At 38.4% G+C, this 26108-nt stretch overlaps 2 long non-coding RNA genes across 6 annotated transcripts in view; both read left to right on the forward strand.

Moving 5' to 3' along the window:
- Window positions 1-26108, forward strand: part of LOC118163296 — a 268072-nt gene that overhangs the window by 168283 nt on the left and 73681 nt on the right. The gene's annotated exons all lie outside the window — the stretch shown is intronic.
- Window positions 23896-26108, forward strand: part of LOC118163297 — a 22630-nt gene continuing 20417 nt past the window's right edge. The window contains exon 1 of the long non-coding RNA XR_004748968.1: window positions 23896-24032. This is a non-coding gene — a long non-coding RNA (uncharacterized LOC118163297). The remainder of the gene's footprint in view (window positions 24033-26108) is intronic.

Raw genomic sequence — 26108 nt, forward strand, 5'->3', positions numbered from 1 at the left:
TAAGTAAACTTTTTGGCATTGTCAAACTGCATTTATCTCCTGATATCATTAAATCAGGAGATAAAAAGTGATCTAGTTCTTAAAATAAGAAAAAGCAAACAAAAATCAGTTCAAGTGTGTAGGGCTACGAAGCTGGTGAAGGGTCTGGAGAACAAGTCTTATGAGAAGCGGCTGAGGGAGCTGGGACTGTTCAGCCTGGAGAAGAGGATGCTCAGGGGTGACCTTATTGCACTCTACAAGTACATTAAAGGAGGCTGTAGCGAGGTGGGGCTTGGTCTATTCTCCCACGTGCCTGGTGACAGGACGAGGGGGAATGGGCTAAAGTTGCACCACTGGAGGTTTAGGTTGGATATTAGGAAGAACTTCTTTACTGAACGGGTTGTTAGTCACTGGAATAGGCTGCCCAGGGAAGTGGTTGAGTCACCATCCCTGGAGGTCTTTAAAAGACGTTTAGATGTAGAGCTTAGGGATATGGTTTAGTGAAGGACTTGTTAGGTCAGAGGTTGGACTAGGTGATCTTGGAGGTCTCTTCCAACCTAGATGATTTTGCAATTCTGTGGAACACTCTTTCATTGTTAACAAGAAAAAACATATTTTGTTAGTTTTCTGAAAAGTGAGTTCTGCTAATCTACAGTTTGAAGCACTTAATTTTAAATGGGAAAATAGATAGCATGCCATACAAGATCGTTTTGATGAGTACACTTAATATATAATTCACTGTTTCAGTGTGACATAGTTCTATTCTTTCACCATAAATTCTGAAACATGTTTTTTGAAGTTTTCAATACAACTTCTTCATGTACAGTGACCTTCAGTTCTACATGAATAACTAAGGAAGCATATTGATCACTCAGGATACAAATAGTTCAGAAGAGTCACAGATTGATTAATTTTTAATATATTCTGCAAAGCCTCCTAAACAGTAGTTAAAAAAATAATGTTAAAGTGTTCCAGTAATGGACTAGCTGCTTTCCAAACCCTCGTTGCTAGTTTACTAGGTAAGTGACCCAGGAAAAACACATGCTAGAGTTACTCATTCTTAGATAGTTTGGCATCAGATGTAAATCAGATTTTTTTTATTATTATTATTATTTTTTTTCACCCTTTCTTTTCCACATATGTAATGTTTTGAAGATGTCCAAGGATTTAGGTCAGCTCAGATTCCATTATCAAAAAGTCAATACCATATATATGTTTTCAAAACTGTAGGTCATTCTAATTAGTAGAGCATAGAGTTTTTTTTTTTTTTTTTTTCCAACCAGACAGCAGCTTTTAAAAAATGGAGCATGCCATAATAAAATAGTGGTCTTGAGTAATCTTTTGACCGAACTGTCTGCCACAGAGTTTGGTTAGCAAGTTCTGAAAACCTAGGTTCAGCTTTCTGAGGTCATGCTGCTGTTGAAAAGATCTCACCATTCACACAGTGCTAGGAAAACTTGCATTTAAGAGTACTCAGGAAAAGCCTTCTCACCCAGGAGTCTAGTAGACTCCACAGAGGTATTTGCCCAGAGCTACATCCCTCCCTGTCTAAAATTGACTCTTACTAGCTTCCTTGCTACTGCCTGTAGTGGGTTTATGTGGCAAGGTTTTGGTAGCAGGGGGCCTTAGGGGTGGCTTCTGTGAGAAGGATCTAGAAGCTGCCCCATGCTTGGTAAGGGCCCCACTGCTGACCAGAGCTGAGCCAATAAGTGATGTTGTTTGCGCCTCTATGAGAGCATATTTAAGACAGGGGAAAAAAGTGCTGGGCCACACAGCAGCTGGGAGAGTGAAAGGAGTGAGGAACAGCCTTGGTCACTGAAGGCAGTGAAGGGTGAGGAACACCAAGGTCAGCGAAGAAGGAGGGGGAGAGGTGCTCCAGGTGCCGGAGCAGAAGTCCCCTGCGGCCTGTTATGCAGACCATGGTGAAGCAGGCTGTCCCCCTGCAGCCCACGGAGTACCACGGTGGAGCAGGGTTCCATGCTGCAGCCCGTGGAGGAGACCATGGTGGAGCAGGTGGCCCTGCACCGACGGAGACTGTGGCCTGTGGAAGACCCCTGCCGGAGCAGATTCTGGGCCGGACCTGCAGCCCGTGGAGAGGAGACCATGCAGGAGCAGGTGACCTGGCAGGAGCTGCTGCCCGTGGGGGACCCAGGTTGGAGCAGTTTGCTCCTGAGGGATGGACCCCGTGGTATGGACCCATATCTGGAGCAGTTCTTGAAGAGCTGCTGCCTGTGGGAAGCCCATGCAGGATCAGTTCAGCAAGGACTGCATCCCGTGGGAAGGACCCCACAGCACATGGGAGAAGAGTGACCGAGAAGGAGCGGCGGCGAAGAATATCTATAGACTGACCATAACCCTATTCCCCCGTTCCCCTGCGCCGCTCGGGGAGGAGGTGGAAGAGGGTGGATGGGGGGGAAGGTGCTTTTGGTTTCTTTCCTTTGTTTCTCACTTTTCTAGCTTGTTAGTAATAGGCAATAAATCTTACTATCTCCCTATGCTGAGTCTGTTTTGCCCATCACAATAATTACTGCGCGATCTCCTTGTCCTTATCTCAACCCTTGAGCCCCTTTCATCGTATTTTCTCCCTGTTCCTCTTTGAGGAGGGGGAGTGAAAGAGCGGTTGTGGTGGAGCTCGGTCGCCCACCCGAGTAAAACCATCACACTGCCCACTGCTGGCCAGTCATGAACTGACAAGAGCAAGAACAGTTGGACAGCACCTGTCTGATCTTAGATGGAATATATTTCTCTTTGGAAAATTTTTGTTTCCTTTTTCTCCAGGGAAAGGATTTCCCTTCTGAGAAAACATGAACGTTTTACTATTTGATCTTATTAGCATGTAAAGCTTTCAAAAAGTCTGAGCTATGAGAAGATGGAAATAGTGTTTCCTGTGGCTGCTGACAAGAGCTATTTCTTCTTATTTCAACTTTGTGCACTCTGGGTTTTAAATAAAAATGTAGTGTTTTGTTGTTGTTGTTGTTGCTAAGATGCCTTTTGACTGACTTGCTAGTTGTAGTCTACAGACCAATTGTCTGTACTCTATGTGCAGTGGTTGTAATTACAGAAGTGCACTAATATATCAAAATACAATCAATATTTGTTCTATGGAGAAGAATACTGGTTTATAACATTCATCACAAAATCATGCAATGTGAACAGCAACGTTGGAAATCATAGTCTGTGAGAAGTAGTTACCTGAGAAGGGGCTTTGTATCAGTTTATATTCATTTGGTTATTGTAAATTCTTAATATATATCAAATACTTTTTTTTTTTTTTTTTTTTGTAAATGTAAACAATGCTTGCTGTTTGTGAGGAATATAATCCTATTAGCATATTTTTATGACTTTTGTGATTCTGAACATGATTTTTAGTATGAAAAATTAATGTACCTTAATATTTATACTAGTAGTGAACTGTACATTGTGTGATCGTAAGCTGTCATTTGCTGATCATCACAAGAAAGAAAAATATTTAACATCCAGGTCAGAACAGAGCTCAGCCTTCAGTAAATAATCGTCCTCCCTAAATACAATCATTAAATAGATAATGAAATACACATAGTATGAAATTATGAAATAGATTATTTAAAGATTGGTTTACAGACAACTGAGTCCTCTAGCATAAGCTAAATTGTCAGTGTCTTGTACAGACTGTGCAAGTGATTACAATTGTGCTGGAATCAATTAAGCAATCATCTAGTATGAAGAGAGAATTTGGTCTAATAAAGGACCAGGTTTAACATTAAAATAATAATATCAAATATTAAATTGCCTTGAAATTACTACAAACATCTCAACCATTATGCACTAAAACATAAATTCTAGCAACATTTTATCGAGGAGTAGCTGTCACATTTTATTGAACCCCTAAAATTCTATTGAAAGAATGTTCTTCAAAACCTTTTAGAAGTACACTTTAGTATTAGATTTTATTACCAACCTGATATTTAAATGTCTAAGGCTTAGTATAACTTACCTTTACATAATAATCTATTTAATGGTCTCACTCTTTCAGTATGTATATTTAAGATGTATCAGTGGTAAAAGGCAGTTTGATGCAAATTACCTTTGCCAGTAGAACAAATTACATAGATACTTATTTCCTCATATACCACCTCTACACACTCAAGCCATCATCCACCAGTGGTTTGTCATTGTCTAACAGCAATGGACACAGAAGGACTGCAAGTGCTGAGACAAGGGAATGTTAGATATACAGAATCTGTGAAATCTGCAATTCCTACCAAATCCTTCCTGAGAGAATATTTATATTTTCTTTCTTGAAATTTATCGCAAGAGTTGAGAAATCCACTGTATGCTCAGTGGTGAGAAATTCTTGTGTTGAATTTTCACTGAATCCAATGGATTTTTACTAGCTAAGACAGTACTGTGTATTCATTAATCCACTTACTATACATTGGATACTTTTCACCTATCAGTAGGCGGCTGATGGAGTTCATACTTTCAATTAAGTAACAAACAAGAAAAAGCCAGAAGAATTAGTAGGTGTTTTGTGTTGATTTATAAACTATCAATTTTCTATAGAAAGCAAAAGAAGTCTTTGAGAATAAGACCTCCTGCTTGAAGCAGGTTCAGCTGTAAGAGCACAGCAGGATATCCAGGACTTCATCCATTTTTTTTTCTTGAAAAGCTCCAAAGATAGACACTACACAGCCTCTGTGGGCAACCTCTTCCACTGCTTAATTGCCCTCTGAATAAAAAAGTGCTTCCTAATGCTCAGACTAAACCTCTCATTTCAACTTAAGCTACCTGTCCTCCCAACAGGCACCTGCATAAAGAGCCTGGATCTGTCTTCTTAATGATCTCCTTGTGGGTGCAAACAGTCTGCTGTTAGGTCTCCTGTCCTTTTCCAGGATTAACTAATGCTGGTTCTTCAGCTTTTCCTCATAGAGCAAGTGTTTTGCCAGGCTGGGGGCCCTCTACTGTTCTTAACTCTTTCTTTTATTGCAGGACTGAAAAGTTGATGCAGTATCTAGATGGGGTCTTAGAAATGCTGAATAGAAGTGAATTATCCTTTAATCTACTGTCTGTGCTTGAGTTGAAACACCACAAGGTGCTATTGGCATTCCTTGCTGCCAGGGCGCCACTGGCTCACATTTAGCTGGTGTCTGCCACAGCCTGCAGGGTCCATAATGCAGGGCTGCTCCTAGCCATGCAGGCCCCAGGCTGTACTTGCACTGGTGCTTCCTGCCCAGCAGCGGCACTAGGCCTTTGTCCTTGCAGAATTTCAGGAATTTATTGTTTGCCCATTCTTCCAGCTTGACTAGGCCAAAATGAAAGGTAGCCCTTCACTGAAGTATACTGTCTGGGTCCCCAGACTTGGTGTCATCCGTAAACTTGAAGACAGTGAACTCTGTCACTTCCTCTACGCCATTCATAAAGATGTTAAATTGGAGAGGTCCCTTGTAAACTAAGATAAGCTGGGAAAATATACTCTCAGAACTGTGCATGTGAAGTCTCAACTCCATCACATCTGTAATGTTCAGCTCACAGTGGTAGTGTCACAGTCTTGGTTGCACTGACAGACTTTAATTGCCCTGGCCAGCCTCACCAGGAGCCTGAGCCCAGATGCATTGTGTGTGTGTTTTTGAGGGACTCTGTTTGGGTATCAAGACCTGACCTGAGCTGTGCTGTGGATATGTCTGTGCCTAGTGTTGACTCCTCCTGTTCCTGAGTGAAATTCCTGGATGGGCCCCAGACCTGACTCATCACAGCACCTTGCTTGGGACTGTCAATGGATTGCCATCCCCAGTCTAGCCCTCTTGGGTCTTGCAGGCAGCTCCCCTGATAGGGTGCAGTAAGATTAGGCTAGATGGAAAATTCAGTCATTAGGTCACAAAGTGGCTTGCTCTTGGATAGACTATACATCTTTTATATAGTTATTGAAATTTTCTGTTTCTTTTAGTGGCCTTACTGATTCCTGTGGCATGAAAGTACAATTATTTTTTAGTTTGATAGAATATTCAAAAATGCAGAAATGTAGTTTAAAATTTTCATTGTATGCCCTTAGGTCTGTTTCATGCTCTGTCCTCCTTTGATCAACTCTTTACTGAGAAAAAGAAAAGAAACAAGCTTAGTTTTGCCCAGCTTTCTCTGTTCTGTCAACAACCTAAATACTTAAAAAATGCATACATGGAAATATTAAAAATACATGTTGTGAATGGGGTCAATGTATTCACTTTTTCAACAGTTTTCATAGTTCCTTTCCTTATAAATGTTTATTTACCATTTAATGTGACTGCAAGGTAGGAAGACACACTGTTAAAGCTCAAATCACACTAAATGAACCATGTCAAAGGGACCTAGGAGATCACTTTCTATTTTCACTAAACTAAATGTGAAAGGTACATGAGGGTCAAACATTGGGTCTTCTTTATTGTCACTGATAGACATAGCTCAGCTTAGTAAACAAAGCACTTCCCTTCCAAGATTTTTCAGTGTGATTAAACCAATTTTCTTTCTTCTATTGGACAGAAATGATTATATTGGATGGTTTTGTTTCCTGCAGCAATGTAATTTTCTGCATGACCAGCAGTAACATAATGTGGGAGATTTAAATAAGGGACAATTATTTTTAAAATTAAACTTTAAAGAGAATGCAGATTGTAATAATACAACAGAGAAGCACACAAGATTATCGAGCTCCTTTAAAAACTGTTACCTTTGCAATGCACTCTTCGGGGATTCAGAGTAGCACAGGACTGTCAGAACAACAAAGATTTTTTAAAACTTTTTCTGTACCCCTTATTCTCTTCTTCATCCAAACCTTTCTGAAATTTTGATACAGAAGAAGTACCTTCCCATATTCATTAAGAGAAATGTGAACAGTGTTGGAACGTTTTGCAAAAATATAGAGTGTTATAATACTATAAATGCTAAAAACAAAATAGATCATGGTCTAGCCAAACTTTCTAATTTAAGTACATTGATGGCAATTTTTAAGTATATTATCAAAGTCTCGTTTTGCACCCAGAAGTCAGAGGCTATAAAGAACACCTTCAAGTCATTAATTTCTGAAATGTGTTTAAAATATGCCCAATTACTTTTAACTACAAGTAGGAAAAGATAAGGATATCCTATACCTGATGGGAAAAATGTCATCTTTTTCTATTCTGTGACCTTGTTCCAAAGCATGAGTCTAATGCGGTGTCACCTTCAGTCTTTTGGTTATTTTTTCTCTCTCAACTTTTACCATGTAAAAGAGACGCCGTAAGCAGGATATATACAACTGAAGAATACAAACAATTGTTATTACTTGAATGTATACATTGCTTGTACAAGCTAATACCCACAGAATAGATAGAACTAATAAGTTGCTGGACTTTAGCCTAGTTAACATGCTGCATAATGTACTCGGTGGAATAATGACTCTTTGCTGGCCAATCAGTCTTAGATTAGGAGTCACTGGCCTGTAGTGCTCCATGGAATGGGCCAATGCTCAAAGTTGGTCAATGCTCAGTGTCACTTTTTCTATCAGTTTTACATTTCTTTCTTCCTTTCTTCCTTCCTTCCTTTCTTCCTTCCTTTCTTTCTTTCTTTCTTTCTTTCTTTCTTACCATTGCTTGCTCTCTCATAGCTGTAGTTTTCCTCTTTAATCCTTGATCTGTTACTATCCTATGTGTGACTCTAGCTTATGTACTTTCTTTTCCCTTATTTTTTTCAAAACATAGCAGTTACATTGGTAAACCCAATCCAAGTTCATGCAGCTGTAGTGTATCAAATGTAGCTGTTGGATCACAAACAGCTGAACTGGTGGGCTAATGGGTAGACAGGGATTTGGAAAAAAATGAATAGAAGTATTTAATATATGAATATATGAATATATGAATAAATCGATCTTGTATGTGCTGGGTTGATTGACAGAGCAATGCTTCATCTGGAAAACTGTATTTAATATAGAGAATACTGTAACATTTGGATGCTTTGAGATCTTGACACTTCGGTTATCCCAACTGGGGACCCAATGTTAGTCCACTCATGAGTCCCTCTCAATCTTTCACCGCTCTTGCTTGCAGTGGCAGTGGTAGAGGCAGTAGTCACTGTGTGCTAAGCGGAGTGTGTGGCTTGTGAGGTTCTGGGGATGCCTGAGGGGGCTTCTGGGTCCCAACAGTCTTGCGCTGTTGTGTATGGAGGTGCCAGCCAGTGGGTGAGTGGTGTTGCAAGAGGTCCCTCCAAGAACTGGGCACAGCTGGCTGCACACACGGCTGGCTCCCCCCATGGTCAGGGAGCTGCATGGCACAAGCAGGGTGGGCTCTGTCCCACTGCCAGCAGGCGGCCAGCTCTGCCAGCCTGCTTGGCTCCCCCCTGGGCATGGGCTGCAGCCATCCACCTGCCTCCATGGAGGAAATATTTCTTGGCTCGTAACCTGCGGAGACTGATTGAGAGGGTTTTAAGAAAGGAATCAACAATATCAGTTGGGGAGGAAGGTACCATCAGGAACACCAAGGTTATGCCAAGGGATGGTGTGGCACCATCTGAAGGTGGCAAGGCTAATGGGAGCCTCTGTGCCCCTCCAGGGAATGCTGCATCTTGAGCACATCTGAAATGCCTGTATACCAATGCATGCTGTACGAGGAACTAACAGGATGAACTGGTCCTCTTCTGGGAAGCTTTGGTCCTTTCGCAGAGCCATGACATCATCGGTACTAGTGAGACTTGGTGGGATGAGTCCCACAGCTGGGATGCTGGGATGGAGGGCTGTCAGCTCCTGAGGAGGGGCAGGCAGGGCAGGCAAGGTGGAGGTGTTGTGCTGTATGTGAGGGAGAGATGAGACTGCAGGGCCCTTGCAGTTAGGATGACACAATAGAGTGCCTCTGGGTAAGGATTAAGGGCGTGCATAACAAAACAAATATTGTCATATGTGTCAGCTCTCAATTGCCCACCCAGAATGATGGCATAGGTGAGCTATTCTATAGGCAAGTGGGAGAATTCTCAGGATTAGATGCCCTCATCCTTATGGGGGACTTCAACTTCCCAGACTCAAACTGGGAATATCACACCGATGCAACAAGTAAGACTGGGAAATACCTGAAGCATGCTGAAGATAACTTCCTGTCACAAGTGCTGAGTGAGCCAACTAGGAGAGGATTCCTCCCAGAACTATTGCTTGAGAATAAGGGAGGCCTTGAGGTAGAGGTGATGGTAGGAGGCTGTCTTGGCCACAATGACCATGGGTTAGTTGAGTTCCAAATTTTCAGTGTAAGGAGAAAAAATGTGAGCAGAGTTGCCACCCTGGACTTTAAGAGAGCAGACTTCAACCTTCTCAGGGAGCTAGTCAGCAGTGTCACCTGGGAACTGGCAACATAGGGCTTCAGTGTCTGTGAGAGCTGGTCACTTTTCAATAATCACTTTTTAAAAGCCCAGAAGCAGGCAATATCACTGTGCTGCATGTAAAGCAAGCAGGGCAGACTGGCCTGAACTCACAGGGAACTCCTCTTGGAACTATGGCAGAAAAAGAAAATACATGACCTTTGGAAGCAAGGTCTGGATTCACAGAAAGAGTACAGAGCTACGGTTCACATCTGCAGATGAACTAGATGATCTTTGAAGACCAATTACAAACAAACCTGTTCTGTTCTATTTGGGTCACATGCTCAGATTTATTCTCCATAGAAAACTCTGTCTAGGGTCTGTGAGATGAAGATAACTAGCCAGGTCTCAGCCTCATACTAGTTTATGATGTGTCCAGGAATCCATCTGTATCAAACAGTTGGGGAATACTCTCTAATTCCATGATCAAATAGCCTAAATGTAGTGTCACATCAATCAAGGTAGCAATTTTCAAAGAGAAATGGACACTTAACACTTATTTGCATTTTCTGTTTTCTTCATGTTTCTCATCTAGATTGGCATTCTTATGAGAAGATCAGTTTATGTGCATACATAATGAATATGTAGAATGTCCACAGTGCAATTAATCCAGCAGATGCAGTTTTTATTGGCTATGTATTGAGGTGCTGACTATAGGTTTATCATTCTGTTTCAACACAGCTCTTTAGCACATATGATATTGGAATTTGATTATTTCTTGCCAAAGAGTTGATGACTTATGCTTATTACCATAGATACAGTTTCTTCAGTATATTATAAAATTCATTGTTTTGACAGGAGTCAGTTTCCAAGCAAGAGTATTTGCAAGTATTCACTTGCATACTAAACCTCTTGAATCCAGAATCCATGTCTTTTTTTCAAATAAGGAACAAACTGAAAGCCTCCTATAAAAAGTTTATTGTGGAGCTAATACTGGGTATAATTTAGGTATAAGATTAGAGATCACTTGATTCTACTGTTAAGTGTGTGTTGAATTGATAGTAGTGTTATACTGGAAGTGCATTGGAAATATTAAAACACTACTTGCCACTATTGGACACCTTAATATTTTCACCTTGTACGAAGAAATAATAGTTCCAATTATTAGCTCAGACATCAGTGGGGAATTACAAGACTGCATATTTTATTAAGTGGGATTATACTTTTTTATGGAGGCAAGTAAAAATAGTTTGAACTTCAATAACTACTTTAAAGATCTGTGGCTGTGGAATGATAACAAGCAACCTTTATTATGAATCACTGAGAAAACTGCATGTGAAAAAGTTCATTTACTAGTCTCCTGGCAAAGTTCCTTGTTTTGACCAAACCAGAAACATCTGAAAACAACATTACTTATAAGAATGATTTGCTTTTTTTTTTCCACACCAAATTAATTAATTTTGTTGTTGTTATTAATATTTAATTATTTTGATTGGTAAATCGATTATTTTTTAGTCTTCACTTATCTGAAAAATTCCTTATCTGAAGGAAATTTGAAATAAAATAGGTTTGGATAGATAACATTTGAGGAAAAAAGTTAAAAGTAAAACATCAGCGATGTTTTAACAATTCTGGCCAGTTGTAAAAATGAAAAGTTATACCAGTACATGATGACACAGAAAAATAAATTTCATTAAGGCCAAATGATCTTTCATTAACTTTCTGCATAAGTAATTTTAAAGTATTTTTTAATTCCATAAAAAGTGTTTTTGTTCTTTTAGCCTTTTTAAATAGTCACGTGAAAGGTATTTCTTCTTGATCTTGCCTATTGAAGAGATGAAATTGTGGAAATTCTGAAGAGATAAATGGAAAAAAAAAATGCAACATCCTTACTTTTCCTCTTTTATTGTTGTTTTTATTGTTTTGTTTGTTTGTTTTGTTTGTTTCATTTGTCTTTTCTTTTTGAAATAGAGTTCCAGGAGAAATAAAAATATCGGGAAAATAATTTACTGGTTTAAATATATTTGTTTTCTTAATGGTGAGAAATAATAATAAACTTAGTTGGTGTGTACCTAAAGCAGATGGAAAATAAAACTAGCAAATGGCAGTACGGTGAATAAAAAGACAGGTTTTGCCTTTAAGTCTTAGATATAATTTTATGGAAACAGAGTTGTTATAACAAATAACAGAAGGAACTAATTTTTCTATAAATGAACATAAACTTCTTTAGTCATAAACATTATAATGTAGCTAGTACAGTACTGGCAGCTAACATTAGATATAGTCTGTAAATATAGGAACTTTTATTGTCTAATTGTTTTGTAATTGTCTAACTATTGTCTAATAGTTTTGTAATATTAATTACAGAATCATTTGAAAAGACTTAAAGGCATTTGTAAAAGTTCTAGAAATTCTTAATTTGAACAGTATCATACTATTTTTTTCAACCAAAGATACTTCACAGAAGACTTTACAGAAGACAGGTTTTCCCATGCCAGGCCTCGTTTTTCACGAAAACATGGAAAAAAGAGAGTTTTTCTGAATTTTCCATTTGTCTTTATTGTATATTATTTGCATCTCTGTGTTGTTTTGCAGTCATTTTTCTAGATTTAGGTGCCAGAAGCCAATGACCTGTTGGTTTTTGATGGAAGTGTTTTGATCAGACTTAGGTAAAATGTCAGCATTTCACAATAATAAATAAATTTTATATTACTGATGAAATTTCCTGTCCTCTCTTACACAGCCTTTGTCTGATAGGTACAGACTTTTCTTGCTCTGCACATAGCTTATTAGTCATGATGACAGTGTTTTGTGTGCTTTTATTTGCAACTTTCTCCAAGGAGTTTGAATTCACATGGTGCTTTTTTTTTTTTTCTTCTTTTTTCTTTTTTTTCCTAGCATTATCAGGAGACTTTCATGCTGTGTTTTGATTTCCAGCTTCCAGGTATACAGGGAGAATAGATTATTATTATTATTATTATTATTATATTAGTATTATTGATTTTTTCTCAGAGAATCAAAGGTACGCAGTGGAAACATGAGAACTTTAAATTATGACAGATTCTGTACTGCAATGAATACATATTTGTGAATGCTTTGAAGCTTTTAGTAAAATATAGTAAAAGAGCTTTTAATGAAAGCGCTACAAAGAAGCCACTACAAAAATTGTTTGTGATATTTTTTAAGTGATATTTTACTGAAGACTAATAAATAGCATCAGAATAATGAGTAGTGTAACAGCCTATTACTGGATTATCTGTTCTCAACCTTTGTAATGCAACAGAATAAGACATGTTATCCCATCACTATAAAATATTCTAACATTTTTCCAACCTATCTTTCAAAACTTTGTAGCGGAGGAACATTATGCATTCCCTTAGTAGGCTGCTGCAGAACTTCATGCCTTTAGTTGTCTCCTCAAGCATAAGTCACTGCCAGACCTGTTTGTAGCTAGTCCATGTCCTGTATCAGACACTGGCCAGCACCAGTTCAAAATACACTGTGAAGACTGCAAAGCAGACAGGTGTGCAATAATAACTTTCCAGGCACAGGACATGTTATTTTAATATTTGCTAATCTGAGATGAAATGCAGTGCAAAGTCTAATAACCTTTCTAGTGCTTTTGATACCAAGATCTCTTATAATTCTTGATATTATCCAGCTAAATGTCTGTAAGTACATACTTTTTTACTATTTGCGTCAGTCCCATAAGCACGTTACTATGGAGAAAGCAAGTGTAATGGAGAAGTTCCTTCTTCCAAAACGTACAATACCAGTAACAAAACTGGAGACAGCACTTAGATGCAACCAAACTGAACAAAGTATCAGGTGATTTGCTTCATTTTGACAAGTTCTATAGGAGAGAAAGTCTCTTTGAAAGTTTAATGGAAGAGTTAGTGCCTAAGTGATAACTTGCAGCTGAAGTACATAGAAGGAAAATGTGAAAATCACTTAGTGTCAAAACTGTAATTTGTTCCTTTCTCTTAATACACTGCACATGGGTTATCTACTACATTGCTCTTGTGTAGGATAGAGAACAAAATTTCATGGTATAATAGATTAATGAGACATTTGTAGCAATATAAATGAGGAGGTTAGGAGATTTACATTACTGTATGCTACAAGATGGATTAATGTAATTTTGGTTTGTAGCCTCAGATTTAATTCATCAGCGTTTCCAGGAGAAAATGCATTATTGAGAACATACTTCAAGAGAATTTTGGATTATGGTTACATTAGGAGTGTGTAACTGGAGACATTTTTTATAAATACAGGGCTTGATTCCATATAATGTTGAATGGTTTTGTAATAGAATATAGCTTTTCTTTGATAACAAGTAATGTCAATTACATGTCTAGGTCTTGCAATACAGGTGAAACAAAAGTATGAAACTAACTGGTAAAAATTACAGAGCTCTGACACTACATTTTATTTCCTCCATCATACTTCTGTCACTTCCTTGGTAGCTATTCCAAAACTTTTATTTGTCCATCTTTTATTTGTCCAATCTATTTATTAATATTCTCAAATTTTCAAATTAAAGTGAATTAACCCTCCTCCAAATGAAAGTACATTGTAACAAAATACTCATTAAAAACACTGATGATATTTGGCTGTGTGATAAGCCCCAGTTTAGAGGAGGATTTAAGAACAGAATTCAGTACTTAGATAAACCAGAATGGAGTAATGTACATGCTTAACTGCCACTGCTATTTTTTTCTCTCTTATTCTCTCTAGTATATTGGACCTGAATAAGATTACTTTAAATATGTTGACAACTCTTATGATTATTATCATATGTAGCAAGAAAAGAGGCACAACAACAGTTCAGTATTGTAAGAATGAATTTCTATAACATATGAATACAGTTAAAATTATAGAATCTTCTAGGTTAGAAAATACCTTCAAGATCATCAAGTCCAACCATCAGCCAGACCTACCAAGTCCCATCAGTAAACTATGTCACTTAGTGCCACATCCACACTTCCCTTAAGAACTTCCAGGGATGGGGAATCCACAACTTCCCTGAGCAGCCGGTTCCAATGCTTCACCACTCTCTCTGTGGAGAAATTCTTTCTGCTATCCAATCTAAACCTTCCCTTGGTGCAACCTGAGGCCATTTCCCATGTCCTATCACTTGTCACCTGAGAAAAGAGACGTGCACCCTCCTCACTGCAGCCTCTTCTCAGGTGTAGAGAATGATTAGGTCTCCTCTCAGCCTCTGTTTCTCCAGATTAAATAGCCACAATTCCCTCAGCCACTCCTCATATGTCTTGTTTTCTGTTCCCTTCACTAGCTTTGTTCTTCCCCACACACACTCAAGAAACTCAATGTCCTTCTCATAGTGATGTGCCCAAAACACAATATTCTGTAGTGAGGTGTGGGCTCACTAGTGCTGTGTAGAAGGGGACAGTCACTTCCCTGGCCACATTGTTTCTGATGCAGGTCAGGTGGCCTTCTTGGCCACCTGAGCACACTGCTGGCTCATGTTCAGCCAGCTGTTGACCAACATCCCCAGCTCCTTTTCTGGTAAAAATGTCCTTATTTTAGGAAATTCAAACTAATGTAACAGATATTAAGCAAAATAACCTATTCATAAAAGAACTAGGCCCCAGGAAGTAAGGTCTTCCTTGGTCACATTCTTCCTATTTGTCTCTATCCACCAAGCCCCCGCTCTGTGGCAGCATTTGCTATAGTGGCTGCCTCGTAAAACAGCTCTGTCAGTTTAAAGCCCTTTTATATAAATACAAATGTCAACTGCAGTAGGGGTGCTACTGTCATTTCTGTGCTGGTAGCAAATTAAATGGTTAAACAATATAGTCAGACCATTATAAGATACAAGACAGGCAGGGCCAGAAAGTCCAAAGATGGCATTTCACCAGAAATTGATAAAAAAAAAAAAAAAAAAACAAAAACAAAAACTGGCTTCTGGAGTTTTTCTGTTTTCTTCCCAGGCAAAGTAACATCAACAGCAGTGATAATAGAAGTTGGTGATGGGTCAGGAAAAGTGAAACCTCATGCGACATTTAGATTCATTGTGTTGTGTCTCCAGGCAGTGAGCAAGGAAAAGAAAATACTAGAAATCTGTTTTTCATTGCCAAGATGTTGAGGTATGACACCTGTGGCTGGGGTAACATAAGGCAGGGCAAGAACTTATCACATACTCTAAAAATCTTTCAAAGGTTTATCATAATCTTTGTTAAGAAAATATTTAAAAAGTGGAATCCCCAAGGACAACACAAGTCTTGGAAGCAACTGTTTTGGTGATAAGAGTTTTATCCATATGACAGTGGTTGCTTTTTTTAATCATTGTGGACATCTTCGTAGCTGATTTCTCCCTATCTATTTGCTTTGAAAATAAACATAAATAGGTACAGCAAAGAGTGTGGTACTTTCACATCTTTCTCTGACAGAGCCTTACTAAAAGTGTGAGAAAGGAAAGGAATATAAGCGTGTGTGTGTTTGGTTGGGGGGGGGGGGGGAAATATTTTTTGTGCTATTCTTGAATCACACACAAGGCAAGGATAGCTGAGCATCCTGGGACCATAATTTCAGCACTGAAAAGGGAAAACAATGTGACTTTCTTGCTTTCTTGCAACAAAAACTGATTTTCATCACTGCTCTATTTTGCACATCAGTGTTGTAGTGCAGTCTTTTAAGTGAGGTAGGGGGAATTATGTAGGCCAATCCTTCATTTTAATAGCCAATTTTGAACAAACAGGAAGTGATGGAAAGGATTAGAGGATACCTCTGGCATAACTGATGCACTCATTCTATCTTTATTTCTGTGGGTGTATTCCAGTGCAGAGAGCCTTAGACCAATCATTCAACACATTTAAACCTACAAGAAAAAAACAGCATAGTAAGCTTTAAAATCCGTCATCTGATTATAATTATCTGCATCTTAAAGATATGAATTCTAAGATGAGTTAGGTTATTTGTCCTCTTTCTTAAGTCTCACCATGATCCTTGGTCCTTAGAGAAGTTTTAGTAACAAAAACAAACAAACAAACAAAAACAAACAAAACAAAACAAAACAGAAGACTTTTAAATACTTCCAGACAAGTACATGAGTTTTTACTGGTTTCCTGTAAAGAGGACATTTACTTTTTTTTTTTTTTTTTTTTTTTTTTTTTAACCACTCCATATCCTCTTTCCTATTTCACTTCAGTGAAATATTCTGAACTTCAAAGATATGGGGCCAGCAGCCATGAAAATAATTATACTCTTCCTTAAAAATTTGCTTAGCATTCTTTGCCCAATGATTTCTGTTGATCTGCTCAAGAAGTGGTGTTGAGACAGTTACTTTCCCCCCACCCCTAATTTCCAAGCTAATTTGTTGTCACATGGTATTAGTAACCCCTGTTTAGCACATCAGCATTACACAGGTCAATAAAGTTTTTGTCAGCTGTTTTTGACCTTTATTCATAAAGAAGAACTTACATGAATCTGGCTCTTTGTAGCATTATCCAGTTGTTTACATTCTCCAAAGGTGTGTTACTAGAATCTTTAAATATTCTATAGAATAAAATTGTTCCTAATTAAGACTTTAATAAGATCTATTAAATTAGATCTTATCACATAAGATCTGTTTAAGCTCATTGACTTTAATAACTCCATAAAACTAAGGGGATCTGAGAGAGAAGTATAGTTAGTGGAAGGTTAGTTTCCCATTTTTAGTTATAAATTCCCAGCTTCCAACAGCCACTGGTTGATGAGCTTTGTCTCAACCTGTGCTGCATTTTTGTATTAACTGCCAAATTTCTATGATAATAATTGTATCATAACACCAGAAGCTGGCCACCATTTGAATGGCCACCATTCAAGACACCATTTCAGTGAGTGTGGTGTTTTTCCTTAACTTAGGAAATAACTTAGTACATACAACTTAGTACATACAACTTTCCAACATCAGCTGTTATCACCAGGCTAAGATTTTGGGATCAGTGGCCAGATGTCCCTTCACTCATCTCTTTTCTTTATACACAAGTATTCTACTGCCAAAACAACCCTTCTCCTATCTTCTTTTGTGAACTGCAGTATTCAAAATACAGGCACATAATAGATATGTATCTATGCCTTTTCCAGTTTTGTTTTATTTTCATTTTCTAGTAATTCCTAATTGCTTTTGTTGACTACAACTAAAATGTATTTGATGAATTAATTCCTAATATACAAAAATACTGAAATACTGTCTCTTGAATTGGTTATTTCTTATCTTAGGTGTGTGAGAGAGAAAATATTCAAGACATTTTAGATGAATCCCTTTCCTTCTCCCCCTACCACTCTTCTCAGTCTTTAGTATCATCCTCTGGCATTTTGATTACCAACTGTCTGATGATCTTTTGATGTCACTTGCACTGATTAAATCTCCAGCTCTTCAGCAATGACAACTAACGGAACTTAAACAAAATACAGATAGCTGTGTCCTGGAAAGGTTGGTGGGAATAATCAAAATAAAATAGTGTCATTATATGTATTTGTGGAAGGAAGGAAAGAAGACTAATAAGATCTTAATTTTAAGGGTCAATTTCAAATGTATAAGGTGCATAACCTGTACAGGGGGAAATGACTTACAGTTTGTTTAAAATGCCCTGAAGATGCTAGAGCTTGGTACAGAAACTTCTGCTGCAGAGATTTTGTAAGAAGAGGTACCCTTTAGATTGATGGCAGTGTTGCTTATCCAAGTTCTTGCTGACTTCTCCAAATAAAGTTGGATATCTCAGACCATCTATTTATAAAGTTTCCTCTGATTATTCTCTCTTATATTCCCATTATGCTTTATCTTCTTGCAACTTATTAGAAATGTAAGTCATACTGCATAGAAACCCAGTCCTCTTTTTCTTCTGCTATTTGCATAACTGAATTGACTTATTTTTCTTCATAGATAACTAATGTTATAGGCTTGTCTACACTAGGAAAATAGGTCATATTTTGAAAATGTTAAATTATTAATGATTCAAATAGCATGAAAAGCAGAAGTAAAAATGGTAATGAAATCTTGATATGTTACTATACCAGAAGAAACTGAAGTGAACTCAGCTAAAAGACATTTTATTTTTGGACCTGAAATCATTAAAAATACATGAGTAGAAATGAAAAAAAAATAAATATGGAAGGTCAAAAGATGAAGAAAAAATATTTCAATTGAAAGAACATTCTGTGAAGTAATAATGCAGAAAAATGCTAGTAATTTGAGCATTTGTGTTTGCATGATTTGTGCACCTCTCTCTAAATATATAGTTCCAGAGTAGCAAAAACCAACACATTTGTGACTTGTCCTGAAGAAGGTATTATGTTAAGAGAACAGGAACTAATAGAAAAAGCACATCAAAATCAGTGGAAAAGATTTGACTAAGTTCATTGGTTTGTAGCGCAAACTCCGTACTTGTATGCGTAGAATGCTTGGAAATGCTTGCCACACTGTCAGGTGCATCTAACTGTTTGGTCATGAGCAGCCATTGCTTCATGGAACACCCAGTTAGGGAAATCACAAGTATTTTTTTAAGAAGTCAGGAACAAAACAGTTAACCTGTGGTCTCTGGTACATGTAACCTCTCCCTTGAAAATAGTTCACTTCCAGAAGACTGAAAGTTAAAAAAAAACAATTCCAGTTTTCACAGAGATTAGTCAAACAGATAAATGCACTGAGGAAATTAACAGGAAAAGCCACCTTATTAGGAACACAGATGAAGCATCTTTGAGTTTTGGGTGCTGATATGTAATTTCACTAAACGTGATGGCTTGACAACTTTATAATAGCCATTAATACATCAGAAAAGTTTCTTTTAAATACTTTGTCTCAATATGAATACCTATTAGCCTCTTAAATGCGATTCTCCTGTTTTTGATGGAGAGAGATAAAGTCACTAGATCTTTCATTCCATACCATGGCTAAAACACATGGACAGTCTTATGTACTCAAATCTTAAGTAAAACAATGAGTTGTGTACTTTAGCAAGTACTATGCACATTTCTTAGCCTTACATTTACTATGTCTTTCTATTCTTCACTATTGTAGTACAGAAAACCTAATGTTTCTGAAACATCATTCAGAGGACAAAAGAAAAAAAAATCCTAATGATCTTATTAGGCATTCTGATCACTCTTTAGCAGTATTCCACTGACCATGTACAGATACCTTGATAGATTTCAGGTCATCAGCATAGAGCATCCTGTGTCTTACCAAAACACTTTCCAGTCAGAGTGACTGCATTGACATAATTACATATAGGTACCAGTACATTGCCTTCTTTTTAATAGAGACAGCAAGTCAAAGAGAAATATCTTGCATCTGCTAGAACAGCTGGGTAGTTCTTTATATGTGGAAAAAAATGAGTTCCATAAACTTGGAGTTCCATCCCCAGAAGTTATTTATTTATGTATTTATTTATAATGCAGTGTTGTAGCCCCTTCTAGCCTAGGAATTAATGTTGTTGCCATTGGTTGTAATAGGTCACAGGCTCTGTGCTAGAGTGCTAACCACACAGGCCTTGGGACCTGTTATGTCTACTTCCAAACACATTTCAGCTTGTTTAGCTGTAACAGCAATTGTTGGCCAGGTAATTAAGTACCTTGTTTTAGTTTTTGTTTAGCTTCATCCAATTGTGTGGAATAGCTGAAATTATTATTATATATTTGTACCCAATAGACAATAACAAGTGGTGATTCTGTGTAAAATGAGCCACACTGATAATAGCCTTAGCATAGGATGCAGAGTAGAGGAATACTGTTAAGCGATAGGATGACAGTAGAGGCTGATAGGAGGTACGATCATGTACAGGTAAGAGTGATAGCCCCAAGGCTGTAAATAACTTTATAATAGCCAAATATTGTTCAGAAAGGGAATGTAGCCTTGTAGGGTGGCCAAACCCAGTTTTGGGGATAACAGATGGAACAAAGAGCAAGCATCCAGCCTAAATGACACACACTTCAGTAGGTTTGGATGCAATGTGGAGTTGTGTGTTAGTGAAAGGGGGGGAACACCAAGGTGGAACACACTGGTGAACATATAAAAGTGACCCCAAACCCACAAATAGATGCTAGGGTATAGGGGATACATCAGCTTTACAGTCCTTCTTTTATCTGCACTTGAGATTCAGATGACTCACTGTGCCACCTCTGTCTTTCCCCACATGAAACCTTTAATCTTGAGATGCAGGGAGATAATGGAAGGATACCATCACAGAGAAGACGATGAGAGAACAAATAGGGAAGTTTAGCAGAGTTTTTGTGTATGAGTATAAATGTAGACTATTTGGAGGAAATACATGGAATGAGGCTGGAGAGGATGAAAAAAGCAGTACAATGAGCCTTTTTGGAAAATTCATTGCAAAAGCTGTTTCAATATTGCTGTGACCTCATGCATTATGTCCTAAGAGGCTTGTGATTGCAGCAGAGATTAAATCCCATATGTGAAAATGATCAGTGAAGGAAGAACTGCTTTGGATTTCTGAAAGAAAGTTAAGATACTGAACATAACATTTCAAGGGTATCCATTTCAGCTTTAGTTTATAAATTCTAGCTTAATTGTGAACTGTTGGATATACCATTGAATACCCTATCCTCCTTTCTTCTGTCTGCAGTACCTGATTTAAAAAAATAAAAATAAAAATAAAAATAAATCACTGAAAGGGGTCTTTTGGGGGGTGTAAGAATCACTGGGTCACTGACCTAGTGATTTCTTAAGGATTTGGGGGATTTTGTCCCCTAATTTGTACCATTTAGGAACTAGAGGTTTGAGTATCCTGATAAGGACATAAACCAAGTATTGCCTACTTAGTTGTGGAGCTAACTGATGCAGGAAACTAGATCCATCCCACAATTTGAATCTCAACACTGGTTGGACAACTGCAGGACTAGTTGTGTGAGTTCATTATTGGGAGGTCACAATGGCAATAACTTTGTTAATCCAGTTTACTGCACCACAACCTGTCTTACCATCACTGTATTGGAGAGGGACTGGAGAAGCATCAGGTTAGGAGTGTTTTTTTGTTGTTGTTGTGAGAAGTGTGTAATATGACCAGCCTTTGAATGAAATTGTAAATCTTGCTTAGAGTTACCCCCAAGGGTGACAGAAGCAGCTTACAGCATAATTACTGATAGCTTGTCTTTAGCATGTATCTTCAGTACTTTTCATTCATGTTTTAACTTTACCAGATCTCTATTCACCATAAACCAATCCAGCCATTTTTATTTCAGTGAAAACTACAGCAGCTTTGTTCTGCCATCCTGTCGCCCTCTGACATCCTGATGCTCAGGTACATCATTGACTGCAGGCTGAATGCCTGGCAAGTATGTGACCTCCAAGAATGAATGACACTTAAAGGGGAGATCAAGAAGGTAGAAGTTCAGTAGCAGATTTTGATGCATTCTGCATTTTCTGACTGTATTTTTTGCTTAAAACCATGAACCAGATAATCCTGAACTGCAGTATCAGGACAAGTTTATATTTATATAACCCTACCAAATATCAACACATGAGGCATTCAATTTTGGCCTCCCTCATGAAATATCTTTGGAAAAAAGAAAGAAAAAAAAAAAAAAAAAAAAAAAGTTGTTATTGTGAGAGAGCCAGGTGTCTACTGCACAGCATCAGTTTTATACATACCAGCTGTATGTAGTGCCCTCTTTGGCTGCCTTTGGATCACCAAGGAAGGCAGCCAAGAGCAGACCTGGTGCTGAGGGCTGGGTGTTGTCACAGTGTATGTTTTTGAGCTTTGGCTTTCACACACAAGGGCTGAATACCCCTTAACAACAGTGATGTGTGTTGTGCTTCAGTGCCATCTGGGAGGAGTCCAGCTTGTGCACTCTGAAGTTGGCTCCGTGATGTGGAGCAATGCAGGGGAAGTGGTGATGATCAGAGTTTTACATAAAGAACACACAGTATTTGAACAAAAATGCTAATGCAGGTGTGTCTGTCAGGGAGACGATTATCCAACCTGAAATATCATTCTTCTTATGGGCCACGGGTGCCCGATCCTGACCACAGAGGGAGGTGCCTGCCCAGGCCTCTCCCACCTCCCTCACACCAAGTGCCTTCCAGCAGCCTCAGTGTGGGTCCTGCCACTGTACCTGGCTGGGCTGGGGCAGCATGGGGCACAGGCCCCACATGTGGCCTCTGACAGTTGTGGCCCACCCTTACAGTGGAAAGCATATTAAATGTCTGTTCTCCATCCTCTACATTTTTGGTGTATTCAGTACAGTTAATAGCTCTCCAAAGAATATGTTGTAGAAACCAGGAACCTCATTTTCAGAGACTATTGAGGTCACCAAAAAGATGTTTGCTAACCTCAGTAGACATTAGGATGGGCCCAACAGTTAGTTTCTTATGCCTTGCTTCTTATGCCTTTAATAGTTCCAGATCTTTGCAAAGAAATAATTTGCCATTGAATTTGCTGTGAAATGCCTGTAGTCTAGTAACAACATCCTCAGTACCAACTGAAGGCATAGAAATTTTTTAGATTTCAGATCAACAGAAAGCCTGGGTTATTCAATGGCAGGTCAAAGGTAATGATGACTTCTGTGTATCACACAAACAGCAAATAAAATACAGCAAATAAAAATACAACAAATAAAATACGTCAAGGAACACTCCTTAATTAAATTTGTTGCAATGTTTCAGCTACAGTGAACAAATAATGCAATATATTAGGAAATACATTTGTATGTGTTGCAGTGAATATGTTTTATTATTCCCCTTATGATATGCCCTTGGGCTTTTATATTCAGAAGTTAAAAACATTACTTAAATTTCAACTCTTAAGATATGTCACTTACCTTTTGTCCAATAAATCTGAATTAATTGTGGGATAAACTCTGCATCTCTCACCTGGATTACCAGTAATAGCACTTCCTTAAAATTATGCTGGAGTGATTAAAAGTCTAAGATTATTTTTTGAATTATTCATCACATCAGCTGCTGGAAGAATGAAAGTTTCTGTTTTTCAAGCATTTGCATTCTCAAACAGATAATGACATGATTTCTGGAAGCTAGGGATTGCAAGGCAAAGATGTGCCAGCTATCACTACCTGAAAGTAGGTTTATATTCTCCAACTGAAGAAAATCAAAACAGGCAATATCTCTCTTATTCATCATTAAATTGACCTCTGGAGGTATATGGCACGGGTGGATCTTTCTGAAGACAAACTTGTTCTTCTATATTGTTGGTATATGTCTCTGTCTCCTATGATTTACGTTCCTATCCGTTTGATAGGAGAATATTTGCTGCAATGTAGATTGCAGTGGAGAGGAGACAAAGGAGTTTGATGAATAGAGTTCTGAACGAAATTAAGTCATTATCTTTACAAGTAATCCAGGTGCAAGAAAATAACCATAAAATAATTTAAATAATGATTTTTTTTTGAGGGGGAACCATTTTAAATACATTTCTTTTTGTATTAATCTCATCTTAATCTGTATAAATCATAGGGATAAGGCCAGGCAGTAAGCTAATTCTGGAGAGAAGATAAAGCAATAAGGAAATGAAATAGGTATATTTGAATGCCGTAGCTCAGAACTCAGTCCTCTTATTTTTTTCACTGGTTTAGGTATTTTTTTAGGGTAGGAAGTTCTAGTCAGGCACCCTACTGGGATGGTGTTATCCATATTCTCTTGCTAAATCTGTCCTCCTTATCTCATATTCTGAGAGTGAAGTTGGCTGAACGCTGGCATAAGTTACCCAGAATTGCGGAATCTTCATTCTTGGAGGTATCAAAACCTGACTGGACACGGTGCTGTGCAACCTCCTCTAGCTGACCGTGCTTGAACAAGACAGTTGGGCTATGTGAGCTCAACTATTCTGTAATTCTGTGACTTTAATAGCAGCTACAGTAGTCTATTTAAAAGAGGTTAGGAGTTGCTATTGCATGTGGGATGGGTTGTATGAAATGAAAAAAATGTTAAAGGAGTGTTCTGGCCTATTATATGTATTTGTGTGTGTGTGTGTGTGTGTGTGTGTGTGTGTCCCAGCTATCAATGTATTGGCTTGTTTTGTTTTAAAGCTATTATTTGGCAAAAGGCAGAGGTTTTCTTGTTTCCTGCAGTGTCCAATGTCACGTAGAACCCCTTGGAGGAAAGGGGAGATGCAGCTATCTTGGGAGTCTCATTCATTGCAAGGATCTTTCTGTTAGCTTCCTGCACTGTCTTTGAAGGAAACAATAGGCAAGGGAGAGTGTTTCTGCATCCTTTTTTTGTAACCTATCCCAACAGATTGGAGTTTTCCCTCTGAAAAAGTAATATTGTTCTAATATCATTTTAAGGCTGTGCTGCTCTAGCAGCTTGAAACCCTTCGAGTCTGCCTACTTCAAGGAAAAGTTGTGGACAATTTCACCTTCAAAGTCTCATTGATGTAGGTGTCCTTCACAAACAGAGTGAGTAGGGATGCCAAAAGAGATCCCACATCACAAAATAAAGATGATATATTTTCCTTTGGTAGCTTACACTGGTGAGAGAAACTATGTATTACTTCTCTGTGAAATATTTCACCACATGAACAGGAACAATATGCTGGTGTTCTCAAGTAAGCTGGCCTTGTTAGGATTTTAATGAACAAGATCTGCTAGTGTTAAGCCCATAAGATTAATTTAGACTAAATCATAATGCTCAAGGAACTTTGATTCACTCAGTGATGCATAATTGACTTTTATGATGATTATTGTTAAATGGATGCATTTATGCCAATTTTCTATCTAATTCTGGAGGTTGACTGAGTCATTGCAATATCTGGATTCTGTGATCAACTGAGGTAATTTTTGTTTGTTCTGATTATGTCCCATTATGTCAGGGAGCTCCCACATGGCATCTTTTGGGTATATTTTTCTGATATGCCTTTATTGCCATCCATATGTAATTTTCTCCCATCTTTCATGTACCTCTGACTAGCTTATCTTTGTCAAACATAAGTCTCAGGCCCTATCTGTGTAAACACACACACTCAGTTAAAAACTGAGTCACAGAATCACAGGAGGTTTGTGGTTGGAATGGTCTTCTAGAGGTCATTCAGTCCTTCCCCACTGCTCAAAAAGGATCACCAGAGCCAGTTGCCCAGGAATATGTCCAGGTAGTTCTTGAATATTGCCAACAATGGAGAGTCTACAACCACTGTGGGAAACCTGTCTCAACGCTCACAGTAAAAAAGTGTTTCCTGATGTTCAGACAGAACCTCCTGTGTTTCAGTTTGTGCCTGTTGCTTTGTGTCCTGTCACAGAGTGCTACTCAGAAGAGTTGGGCTCCATTATCTTCATATCATCCCATTAGATATTTACACACATTGATAAACTCCACTCAAGCTTTCTCTTCTCTAGACTAAATAACCCCGTCTGTCTCAGTTTTTTTGTTGTTTGTTTGTTTGTTTGTTTTAATTAGGAAACATGCTCCAAAACTGCACACAAAGTTCCAGGTGTGGCCACACCAGTGCTGAGCAGAGAGGATCACCTCTCTTGACCTATAAGCAATGTTCTTCCTAAGGAAGTGAAGCACACTTTGGGCCGTTTTTTGCTATGGGGGTGTGTTGCTGGTTCATGTTTGACTTGGTATCCACCAGGTCCTTTTTCTCACAGCTGCTTTCCAATCAGTCAGCTCCCAGCATGAGGTTATTCATGCCCAGGTACAGGATTTTCCACTTGATCTTGTTGAATTTCAAGAGGTTTCTGTCAGCCCATTCCTCCAGACTGCTGATGTCCCTCTAGATGGCAGGACAACTCTCTGGTGTATCAGCCACTCCTCCCAGTTTTGCATCACGTGCAGACTTGCTGAGGGCAACCTGCCCCATCATCCAGATCATTAATGATGTTGAACAGAACTGGACTGAGTATTGTTGTGGTTTAACCCGACTGGCAGCTAAACACCACACAGCCGTTCG

This window comes from Oxyura jamaicensis, chromosome 2 (assembly GCF_011077185.1).
Source record: "Oxyura jamaicensis isolate SHBP4307 breed ruddy duck chromosome 2, BPBGC_Ojam_1.0, whole genome shotgun sequence".
Lineage (NCBI taxonomy): Eukaryota > Metazoa > Chordata > Aves > Anseriformes > Anatidae > Oxyura > Oxyura jamaicensis.